Source organism: Balaenoptera borealis (genome assembly GCF_965194805.1).
Source record: "Balaenoptera borealis genome assembly, chromosome: 6".
NCBI lineage: Eukaryota > Metazoa > Chordata > Mammalia > Artiodactyla > Balaenopteridae > Balaenoptera > Balaenoptera borealis.
In genome coordinates this window covers 35,373,891-35,386,625 of record NC_138863.1, presented here as the reverse complement: position 1 = coordinate 35,386,625, position 12,735 = coordinate 35,373,891, and the positions used below count along the sequence as shown (strand labels likewise).

At 41.5% G+C, this 12,735-nt stretch overlaps 1 protein-coding gene across 5 annotated transcripts in view; it reads left to right on the top strand.

The window, feature by feature from the left end:
• The window catches only part of SPATS2L (spermatogenesis associated serine rich 2 like), a 166,970-nt gene that overhangs the window by 22,597 nt on the left and 131,638 nt on the right, over positions 1–12,735 (top strand). For all 5 annotated transcript variants that reach the window (XM_082397369.1, XM_082397373.1, XM_082397372.1 and 2 more), the window contains one exon: positions 7–55. The gene's annotated coding sequence lies outside the window, so the exon portion shown is untranslated. Of the gene's footprint in view, positions 1–6; positions 56–12,735 lie in introns of those variants that run through there.

The window sequence follows — 12,735 nt, the reverse complement described above, 5'->3', positions numbered from 1 at the left end:
CCCTAGAGCACTCCAGACCCTGACCACTGTCAGGAATATCTCCGCGGATTCCCAGGTAAGTAGAGATGATCCCTCCCTTCTCTGTGTCCTCTGTCCTCCTGCTGCCCACATGGCTGGCTGCCCCCTGCACCTGCAGCTGACTCCCACGGGTCTTGTCACAGTCTGTCAGCCTTTCAGGATTGTAGCACCAGAGTGCTCCTGTATAGGTGTACAGACCGAAGAGACAAGTCGCTCATGATGGGGTGGGGGATGGGGGATGAGGGATGGGGGATGGAGGCAAGGAGCAGAGGACTGAAAGCAATCCTCCCCCACCCACCTGTGCCTTCTCCACCTACATCACCTACATCAACGTTTCTATGGATTTCTGTAGTTTCATGCATGCGAAATACCTCAAAGTACCAGGGGAAAAAAGCCTTTATTTCTAGAGATCGTTGTGTTGTAGAAAGGAATTATGGTTAAGAGTGGTGGGCTCTGGGGCCAGACTACTTGGCTTTCCCTCCTTGAAGTGATAACCATTTTTGCTGCTGTTGAAGAACTTGGGCCAGTGAATCTGGAAGTCTGGCTCACAGTCTTCAGTGCTCACTCAGCGTTGAGTGGGAGTGGAAGGACACAGACTTTTGAGCCAGGCAGCCTGGCTTTGCATCTTGCTTCTGCTGCCTAGTAATTGTACGGTCTCTGCATGTCACCTGCCTCTCTGAGCCTCAGTTTCCTTCCCTTTAGTATGGGGATGATTATACCCATCTTGCAGAGTTGTTGGGATATTTCTAGCTCATGTATGTAAAGTGGACTATGTAAGATTGACATTCAGTTAAATGGTAATTATTATTCTTATCAGTTATTGGTATTTGACTGGGTTCATCACAAGTATTTGTTGGAGGGGAAGCATGTTGTTCTTTTTCGTTCCTCATACTTTACAAAAATATTTTTATTTTTATTTTTTCTCCCCAGCAGCCTTGCTTGTTTAAAGTAATTTGCTTAGCAAGCCATTTTTCACTGTGAAAAGATCATCTCTGGTCTAGATCCTGTCAAATGATTGTAAATTCCAAATTGAAGTAGTCCAAAATAATGAGGTCTTATTGCACCTGGATGTTTCCATGAATGTTTAAACTTGATTCTTTTTACATAACCCTGAAACTTCAGCAGTAAGATGACTGTAACTTTTTGAAAAGAGCCATTAACGTTGGTGGGAGTTGGTTGTTTTCCGTGAATGCAATAGAATACTTTACTTCCTCATATCTGAAATCTGAATCACCACGAAAACATTTTCTTTATTGTTGTTCAAAGAGAATTATTATGGCAACTACTGGTGGATTCCTCCTCTCTCTGTCTCTCTCTCTCTCTCTCTCACACACACACACACCCCTTAGTTTTTCCTTCACACACACACACACACACACAGCTTAGTTTTTCTTTCCATTAGGCAACTGAAGAGTTACTATGTAAATTCTGGCAGCCTTCTCCCCATCAGACAAGCAAGGGCACAATCAATTCCTGTTTTCTTGGAACGTACCAGATAATCAGAAACTCTGATTATTCTGCTGGAAGGCAACAAACAGCTTGATGGAAAGATGTACCAACTGAAAACAATTCTGATCATATTTTTGTCAGGAGAATGAGATGCCTCCAGCTGTCTGTCACTAATTATATTAGAGGTAGAAAGCAGGAATGTTTTGGCCTGCGAAAGATTACGGTTGTCTCATGCTGGAACACCAGTTTTACTGGCTGCTTATCCCAGAACAGTGACATTGGACGTCCATTCTGTAACTCATCTTGCCAGTCAGTCGTAGTCTCAAACACATGTCACATGAGCACACTTAAGGAATTTTCTAATTATAGTTCAAAGGCTTTACTTTTATCTTTTTATGCTCATTCTGCAGACATCACTGATTGAAATGATTTCTCCCTCAGCATAATCCTATTGCCGGCAGTCACAAAAGAACAGGGAGATGGCAAATGAAACCCACAGTAACTGAAGAGGTGTCCGAATTCAATTAGGAAGAGACCTCTCCCATGTGGACGCATAAGCCATATAAATCCATTTTAATTGTGAGCTGTGGTACTTATCTGGTCATGTTTATTTTGGATGCAAGTGCCAAAGCTGGATTTAGACCAGAACTCCAGATCTTCAAGCTCTAATGACTAATTTGGGTATCCATCGAATCCCTTAATTCATTTCTTAATTTGTTCTCCCAGAATTAGAGTTGCTTGGTTACAATCATTTCCACAAAATTTTCCAATAAAAACAAACGTACGTAGATTTTTTTCCCCCTTTGGTTCACACATTTGCCCTGGTCTTAAAGAACTATTCTTCTTGTTATCAAAATTATAACAACGGCAACAACAAAACTAACATGTTGCCAGGCAGTAGAGTGTGAACTGAGGCACCAGGAACCGGTTTGATTCCCAACTAAACTACTTACAGCCATGGAACCTGGGTCAAGTTACTTTCCCTCTCTGGGCTTCAGTTTCCTTTTGTAAAATGGGAAGGATAATAGTACCTATCTCATAGGGTTGTTTTAAGGATTAAAAAGGCATTGCATGTAAGAACTAATATGCAGACAGTGCCTGGCATTATAATAGATGCTAGTTGTTATGTTTTTTGTCAATAAGACAGTGGGAGACTGAGGAGCAGATTTGCTGGTGCCACAATGTTATCATCTAAGTATGTCCCATTTATGTAGTCCATTTGGAGATCACTCATGATGGTAGTGAAACATTGGAGACTCTGAGGTTGGAATTAATCTCTATTGTTTGTATTTGTACTCCTCAGTTTAGCTCAGGATTAACATTTTTGGCTTTCCATGCTTGATCAATATGAGTGCTAACTTGAAACCTTTTGGTGCAAAATTGCTTTAAAATTTGAATGAGCATTTTGTTCTCTCAGTAGACACAATATTGGCCCTCATTAAAAGGAAAAATGCAATTACAGTATGTAAAAAATATATATGTGGCGGGAAGAGGAGATTTGGGGGTATTGGCTTCAGTAAATTCACTGGAAATTTCCACACTATTTTTTAATAGAGTTAAATGCATTTAATGTCTTGGTTCAAATTTAGTCAGTGTGCAGGAGTGAAAGTCTAGGGAAAGATAAATCTAGTAATTTAATGAGCTTTCCTCATGGCTACATAAGAGTTAGTTTATATTAAAATTGATTTCCAAGTGATTCACTAGAATTACCTTTCTTAAGTTTTTTTTTTTTTTTTAGAAACTAAGGTCCGATCCAGCAATTCCACTCTCATGCATGCACAGGTGTGCACTTGTCTGTGTATTCTAGAGAAATATACACTTGTGTATATCCAGAGATGTGTAAATTGTTCTTAGCAGCATTATTTGTATTCATCTCAAATTAGAAACACAGAATATCCATCAATAGTAGAATGGATGAATGAACTGTGGTGTAATCATAAGGAATTATGATTTCTATAACTATAGAGTGGAATATTATACAGCAATGAAAAAAGAATAAATTAGTGCTACACAGAAGAAGAGGGATACATCTTAAGACATAATGTTAAAAGAAAGAAGATACAAAGTATACATAGTAATCTTATTTCATTTATGTAAAGTGTGGAAACAGACAAAACTAAACTCTGTTGCTAAGGGTTACAGACATAAGTGGCCAGGAATTTATTACTAAAAGAATCAGGATAGTGGTTCCCTCTAAGGGGCATGCTGGGGGAGAGAGAGGAGTTGCGGGGCTCCTGCGAGTGCTGGCAATGTTTGGTTTTTGACAGGGGCTGGCAGTTGCATGGGTAATACACAGTATATACATCAAACATTAATGTTTCATGTGCTTTTCTGGTTGTGGGTTAGAGTTCATAATTTTAAAAGTTTTTAAAAAGGCAAAATAAACTCTTTCCAACCCAGGTTGGTTTATCCTTGTCCTGCATAGTTTTAGGCCAAGAGATTCCTGTGATTATAAGTGGCTCTAGAAGTAAACTACTGCCTCACTGCCTGGCAAAGTGGCCTCCAAAATAGGATGTGCACCCACAGGGAGCTCTTGAGAAGATTCATTTGGTTGAGAAAGACATTGATTAGAATTTTCATTTACATTCATTTTATTATCATGAAACATTATGATAACAGATGGTGACTATATTGGCACTGGCATCATTCCTGGGTCCACGTGTCAAATGGTCGAGTATCACCTGGAGGGAGGGAGGTGAGGCCTCCTCTTCACAGTGGCTTCCCCTCTGGCTCATCTGCTTTGGTTATTTTGTGGAATATATCATGCCTGGTCAACTGTATTTACAAATTCCATGTTTTAGTTTTAACAAACCCTCACAGTCTTAAAAAGATTCTACAAAGAATTCCCATAAATTGAAGATAATTTTAATATTGCAAGCAACAAGAAAATGTCGAAGTTTAACATGAACTCTGTCAGCCCTGTTATGAGGTAATGACAGTGCTCATCTAATCCGATCTTGCAAGAAGCTGGCCACCAAAATTCTAAATTATCTGGAAGACGTACAGATTTATATCCACTGTGGTTAATTAGTCATGAATCTCGTCCTGGGTGTATTTGACTTGAGACATCATGGTTAGCAAAATAGTACATCAATTCTGTCATTCTTTTCTATCTTTTTATGTTTTATAATGTGTATACAATAATACATGTATATGAATCATAACAAACGATTATATATAGTTAGTACAATAATACATATATATGAATCGTAAACAGCCAAACTTTTTTTGTTCAAACATGTAAGATGAAAATACCTTGGACACCACTGCCTTGTAGTTCAAAGGCTACTCCCTGCTAATAGTTAAAATGTGTAGAAGGTAAACTTACTATCCGTGTCAAAAAGAGGCACTTCTTTGTCTTAATGTTTTTATTGCCAAATATCATCATAAGGCAATAGTTTATATTTTTTACTTTGTTAAGGCTTTCCCCAAGCCCTTGGTTTGGAGTTGGGTAGGAAAAAATGAAAAGATGTATATACTCAGAATAGCTCTGTTTTTCTGTTTTGCTTATATTCCCTGTAAGATTCCTTTATGATTACATATATACATACACACCGAGGTGCAGTGGGAAGGGTGCTTGACCAGCATTCAGGAGACCTGGTTCTAAGCCTGGCTCTGCCACTTGCCAGCAATCAGGCCACAGCACAGAGGCAGCACCCTCTCTGAGCTGTCCTTGCCTTTTCCCTCTCCTGAGGGGATAATAGCAACCCTTCCCTGACCCTGACAGTGATCACATGGGAGAGCATCTGTAAAATGGAGTTTCCTACAAACAGAAGGAATTAAGGTCCTGTCCCTTCTACTTCACCTTTAACAAAACGTAGCTTCTTATTAAAGTACTAACGTCCTTAACCTACAAGGCTCTTTTGATTGGAAGCTACAGAAACTGACTGGCTAGCTTAAACCAAAACAGAATTATTTTTGAATTGTTTTATTGGCAGGATCCTGGGGCATCTATAGCATTGAAGGGATGGTAGAACCTTCAAACTGCACGAAGGGCCACCACCAGGGAAGGCCTTGCAGACTCGACATAGGGCATTGTGGTCTCTTCTCTAAGGCATTGCTGTCAGTGTGATGGAGCGCTGATGATGTCTATCTGCTGGGGTTCATAGTTCAAAGTCTGAGGCTCCAAGAAGAGGGAACCTAATTTATCCAACTTAGGTTGATGACCGCCTTTTGACCAGTCAGCCTCAGGTGAGGGGAAAAGGTCACATAGGATAGACAAGCTTCCTGGGAGCTCTAGCCCTGCATGTCTGGGCCATCTCAGGAAATCAGGCATCCCTGTGAGCTTCTGCCTACCGCTGGTATTAATGTTTCTATAGTTGCTAATGACTCAACTCTCTTTAAGGGGTTTGAATAAAAGGAATCAAAGAAATTTAAATACGGAGGTATATATGAGCATTTTCTTCAGTAAATGTCAATGCACCTAACTGAGTCTGGGCTTCTCATAGTTTTCTTGAGGTGAACACTGAAGTTGAAATCACTTTTCATTAGATGTTGAAAATTCTCTGTAGGTCCTAAGGGGTCCTTCTGCCCAGGCTGCTTCTCTAAGGTTTGACTCCACTTCTACCTTTAGCTATTGCTTTACCTCTGGTTAGAAAGAAGGCATTAAATGAATTTTAGGATTCCTAATGCCAATGCTCTCTTCACTGACAGCCTGACTTGACCTAAAATTTTATGCCAATGTGGAAAGAAGGTAAGAGAGGTACACAGAGACTGTGTACCACAGGCAAGTCATCATACCACTAAAGGACCTTAATTTTCTCTTGTGACCCTATTAAAGTATATTTGAATATATCACAGCCATTTCTAGACAGACGTATCCAGCTGTTCCTCACACCAGCGGGTATTTGATACATAGCATTTGTTCTACCAGGGCTCAAGCAATTACTTATAATATTTTAATAATGGAAATGATGAAAATGTTTATATCCCTGAAAAATCGATGCATATCTTCCAAAACAAGTTAAATATTGCTGTCAAATATTGGCCTGGCAAGTCCTAAATAGAGTATCGTCCCCTTTGGAACATTCACTATATAGCTATAACGAGTGCAGAAATTCTTTGTTTTTAAAGCACATACACATAATGTGATAACCAAATTTTATGTTGTTAACAGACAGTGAAGTATCTTTATGTAAAAAGAAAAGTTCTTTCTTAGAGAAAGAGTACCACCAAAGAAAGAGAAGTGGTAACAACAATCATTATTTTACCCAGTCTCCATTTTCCCAAGTGCTGAGTTATAATGTAATCTGTGGTTTATACTTTTTAAACCAACTCTCAATAGATTGCCAACCTAGTGCCTCACACTGGTTAGGTTATAAGGATGATTTATTATTTGTCAGATTTTAAGTGCTGACCCATGAAATGTTAAACTTGTATTGGCAGCTGTTGTCCAAAGGTTTCCAGGTGTCCTGACTAATGTTTTGAAAGACCAGCATTAGCAATAAATCACAGCATACATAATTTTTCAATAAAGTAGTGGAAAGGATTTTGCCTTCTAGGTCCTCTAAGCTTTGGTATTTGGAAGTTACTTAAATGGGAAATTAAAGTAAAGGGGTAAAACATTCTCAGGCTTTAACTCTTGAATTTTGGGCCAGCCATAGTCAATAGCTAAAGCATCTTGGTAGCTTTGTTCTCCTAACCCTGAGATCTCTTGGCTCTGGGAACTAACGAAGTGCCAAGCATAGGCCTAATTGCATTCCTAGTTACTGAGACAAAAATCTCAAAGGAATTTTCTTTTTCTTTCAAAGGAGTACCTTGAGCATGAACATTTTCTGGAATAGCAAAATTGTTTATAAGACTTCTGCAAAGCTTTCTGAAAAGAGAGCTTGAAGAGGGCTCTGGCAGCCAGTTAAGAGGCGTGCAGTTGCTCACCTAGAGCGACAAAGAGTTAGGGAGAGGAAATCAACAAGTAGGAGAGGGCTTCCCTGGTGGCGCAGTGGTTGAGAATCTGCCTGCTAATGCAGGGGATACGGGTTCGAGCCCTGGTCTGGGAGGATCCCACATGCCGCGGAGCAACTAGGCCCGTGAGCCACAGTTACTGAGCCTGCGCGTCTGGAGCCTGTGCTCTGCAACAAGAGAGGCCGCGATGGTGAGAGGCCCGCGCACCGCGATGAAGAGTGGCCCCCGCTCGCCACAACTAGAGAAAGCCCTGGCACACAAACGAAGACCCAACACAGCCATAAACAAATAAATAAATAAATAAATAAAATTTAATAAAAGAGTTCAGAATTTAGCAAGTTCATTTAAAAAAAAAAAGAAAAACAAGTAGGAGAGATGTGGCTTTGTCCTCTAAGCTTGCTCTCTGCTAACGAGCTGATGTTCTCTTTTCTTCTTCTTTCTCTATGGTCTGCTCAAAGATTTAGCAAAATGGTGCATGATATATTCAGGTAGCCCCATGGTAGACCACCGGCTGACTGTAAGTTCTGTTCACTAGTATTCCCAGTGCTGTGACTACTGCTTGATACATAAGAAATGTTCCATTAGTATTTGTTGAATGAAGGAATATATTCAGGTAGGTCTTTCTGTGATCTGTATATTGGTGATTTATATATTGGGCCAGATATACTCTGGGCCACATTACTTCTGATTAAGGAATCAGTATCCAAATTTAGTAGACTGGGACCTTCCAGTATGATGGAGAATAAGGGCTTGGAGAAACCAAAACTTGGAACAACCTGAATACTCAGCAATATAAAAGGAACTGATACAACCTTCCAGGAGGCTTAATTTACTCCAGAAGTTAGCATATCCCGTGAAAAGTTTTAGCTTATCACAGTTTTTCTTAATGTAAATAGGTTTGCAGAGTTCTTACCATACTGACAGTATCAGTTTCAACTTTATAGAATTTTGCTTTTAATACATCAGTTGGCAAGCACCCAGTGCCAAGACCAAGGGTTAGCTCGCTGCTTCACTTCCTTCCTCCAAGCTGCAACTTCTCTCGCAACGCCAGGCAGCTGTCTCCCAAATGTATGCTGTCAGTAATGTAGGAAACCAGATGACCGAAAGAGGGTAAATCAGCACAAATTTATCATCAGAGCTGAGAGAAAGAACCTCAAAATGAATGCTCTGCTGACTGTGGGTCAGAAATGTTATCTTTGTATCTCAAGGACAGGACTTTTTTTTTTTTGGCTGTGTTGGGTCTTCATTGCTGCGCGCGGGCTTTCTCTAGCTGCGGCGAGCAGGGGCTACTCTTCTGTGTGGTGGCTTCTCTTGTTGCGGAGCGGCTCTAGGCACACGGGCTTCAATACTCGTGGCCTGTGGGCTCAGTAGTTGTGGCTTGCGGGCTCTAGAGCGTAGGCTCAGTAGTTGTGGCGCACAGGCTTAGTTGCTCCACAGCATGTGGGATCTTCCCCGACCAGGGCTCAAACCCGTGTCCCCTGCGTTGGCATGCGGAGTCTTAACCACTGCGCCACCAGGGAAGTCCCTCAAGGATAGAACATTTAATATAGATTTGGGTACAAAGTACACATCACCCTCCAGGCATGCTCAACTGTGTCAACCGGAAAACGATTCTTTAGGGTTTACAATTTCCCCTTTTTCCTAAATTAAAAAATGCTAATGTGAACTCTTGACTCTCAACAACACGTTATTATTGTATATAGGGCAAGGAGTAAATAAGACACTTGCCTAATGACAAAACAGTTCATTTTAACTCAGCAAGCTGGGAGTAATATTAGCTTGTTTTCTTTTTTCCATGCTTCTTTGTGGAAATAGGCCACGATCATTTTTATTCCATCATTCTTTATTACCTTATAGCAGGCTTCCTGTTTATGCTATCAAGAGCTGTTTTTAAAGACCCTTGAGGGGTCTTTCACCTATAGTACCCCTTTAGAATATCTGAGAGTTTGGAAATATAGAAACTTCTCTTAATGAAATATGCTTAATGGTCTGTGCAGAGTACTGCAATATTTACACCTAGTTCAGGTAATGTAAATTATATTTAATTAGTCATTCTGGGAAAGTAGTAGATATTTTAGAATAGATTCAGTACCTAGAACCCACTGTTTGCCTATTATGTATAGTACTTTAGATAAAATTCTATGAGTAGTATTTATAGATTAAAAAAAGTATTTGCAGTAGCATAAAGCCAGTTCTTAGGGACTCATAATAATGTGAAGAACATGTCATGTTGGGGCATGAAAAGCATCCATGTGGGACAGACTTTTATAAAAATTCTTTGTAAACTTTAAAGTGCTATACAAATGTAATCATTATTTTTACATTTGTGACATGCAGAACTTCTGGGCTGAATGACAGTCCATAAGTTTGTGTTTTCATGCTGAATATGTTCCTGTTTCAAGTGAGATTTCCTTTTTCGCATGTAACCCTTGTGTCAGAGACTCCCTGAGTTCCTTAATTGGGTTCCTTCACATTGTACTTGACTTTTGAACCCTCCAGACCACACTTGTGCCAGGAGAAGCACGCTTCATATGATGCTTTAGAAGGTGGTGTGATTTCTAGGAAGGAACCTCAACCTGCATCACAACTGCAATCTATAGATGACGGCTAAGAGCCCCACCGTGGTCATCTCCCAGTCCCTCCTGGGCACTGGAATAGGACTGAGAATCACTCATTCCTGGCCTTATATGGCCCCCTTTATGGGCCTCTGACGTGCCTACTTTTCCAGAACTTCTCTGCCATGACACTCTGCTGCTTTGGTATCTTCTGCAGGCTGGTCCTTTTTTGGTAGTTATTCCAGCCACCTGCGTTTTCTTTCTGCCATCCCCGTGTCTTGGTCGGTCTCTCTGTTCCTCTCTGTCCTCCCAACACCACCTTCTCTGCGCTTCAGCCTTCTTTTTTGCCCCCATGGCTGCAAGAAACTAGAAACAAGAAAATGTGTCCTGGTAGTATTCCTCTGCCCATTTCCCACTGGCCTCTTCCCTGGGTGAAATTGCTCTTTTCTCCAGCACTCCAGCGTTGCCAGCTGCATCTTTGTTCTCCTCTCTTGCCCGAGAGCTCGTGTGGCGTGGGCGCAGGGGTGGGGGAGGGCTGGCGGGGGGGGCACAGCCCCTTTCTCCGCGGCTCTCGAAGTGCACCCAGGACCAGGCCATGGGAAACAGACACCCCGACAGTCACCATGGGCTATACAAATATTACTTCCATTTAGCCTGACCTTTCATTGTGCTCCAAAATGACTGAAAATACTTAAATGGTACGCAGTGTGTTTCCGGAAACAAAAATAAATGGGGTTCTTTTAAGAAGACACACTTGAACTTTTGCCCTTTTCTTCCTTTTTGAGTCATTGTATCCAGTTCAAGGTTTCCTTTTAGCATGTCTTTTCCTTTGGTGAGAAATTGCTAATTTCTCTACTGATAGAATTATGAATCATAGAAGCAATGTAAAGATAAGGATTCCTCATCTGGCCTTAAAACACTTGGCTCTGGGAATTGAGTCTTGTGAACATTTCTTAAGTGCTGACTGTGTGGCAGGCACCCGCAGACTGACTGACTAATTCTGTAACCGCGTTAATGTACTATTTCAACTAATCCTCACAGCGGCCTTGTGAGGTGGGTAGTATTGTTATTTGTCTGTGTTTTAGGATGTAGACACTGAGGCATAGTGAAAACAAGTTAGTTGCCCAAGTTCACACAGTTAGCATGGGCAGGGCCTGGACTTGAACCTCGGGGGTCTGCCTCAGTGCCCACGTTCTCAACTACTGAACTAGCTGCCTAAATGCCTTGAGTGCATCATGTAACCCCTGGGAGCCTGATTCGTCATCTCTGCGGTGGTACTAGTTACACCTACCTTACTAAATTGTGGGGAGGATCAAATGAAATGATTATTTGAAAGGGCCCAGTGTAGATTGTGAAATGCTAAAACATCAGGGTTAATTTTGGGCTGTCGATAAGATATTTTCTATTAGGTGGGTCTTATTGTTGAATCTGGCCCTTGCTCCTTGGATATACTGCTGGTTCAGATGAAACACTGCGTGTTTGTTTTGAGGGTTTTTTTGAAATTTCAGAAAACCCCAGGTTTCACAATGAAAATGATCCTTTTATTCCTAAATGGTAGCATCTGGGAGTATTTAGAGCATAGGCAAAACTCAGCGTAACCGTTTTAACATGCCAAGTAAGTTCAATGACATTCGTTCCCTTTAACCCCTTTAACATTGATGTAGCACTTAACACCCCTCCCTTTTTTTCTAAATCACGCAAAATTAATTTTCTTCCAAGTCTTCTGTTTACTACATACCGAGTACTTGTCATGAAGGGTCCTTCAGTGTATAGCATGGGGTCTGGGACCATGCTTTTCAGCACGCAGCCCTGAAATAGGAGGTATCAGGCAAGATTTAGGCCAATGGAAGAGAGGTGGAAATCGAGTCTAAAGATGAGGATTTAGAAAGACCATGGGCTGGGACTTCCCTGGTGGCGCAGTGGTTAAGAATCTGCCTGCTAATGCAGGGGACACGGGTTTGAGCCCTGGTCCAGGAAGATCCCACATGCCACGGAGCAACTAAGCCCGTGCACCACAACTACTGAGCCTGCGCTCTAGAGCCTGTGAGCCACAACTACGGAGACTGCATGCCACTACTACTGAAGCCTGCGCGCCTAGAGGCCATACTCTGCAACAAGAGAAGTCACTGCAGTGAGAAGCCCGCGCACTGCAATAAAGAGTAGCCCCCGCTCACCACAACTAGAGAAAGCCCAGATGCAGCAATGAAGACCCAACACAGCCAAAAATAAATAAATAAACTAAATAAATTTATTAAAAAAAAAAAAACAATGGATCTCCATTTCCTTATTAAAAAAAAAATAGAAAGACCACGGGCTGAAAAACCCCATGTTTCAAAATGTGGGACAGGACACCAGAGCCAGACCCCCGAGAGGTCTGATGGGTGGTGCTGGAAGAGAAGGAGGACTTGGGAAGAAGCAGAAAGAGGAGACTCAGAAGGACAAGCCGAGCAGGAGACGGGTGTTTCCTGCAGCTGGTCCAGGGGAGATGGAAGCTCCCCTCCTCCCTGTGATGCCTGGCCTGGCTTTCCCTGCTCTCAGGCCCCACTGTGTGTTTTTGGGTCTCATAGTGTTCTCACAAGTCAAGATGCTGGAGATCTGTGTATTTACAGTCCCTTGGGAGAAGTGAATACCCAAAGGCCTGAATTTTTGTGATTTGTTGGAGCTCTCATACATCCTAGAAATGTAGTTCTTCCTGGTTTCTTATGAGACTTGCATTTCATACCTAGGGCATGCTGTTTGGAGGGTCTTCCAGGCAGGAGTCATGATCATAATGAGTTATTTTTTCCTCTTTTCTGTATAAGAACAATATCCT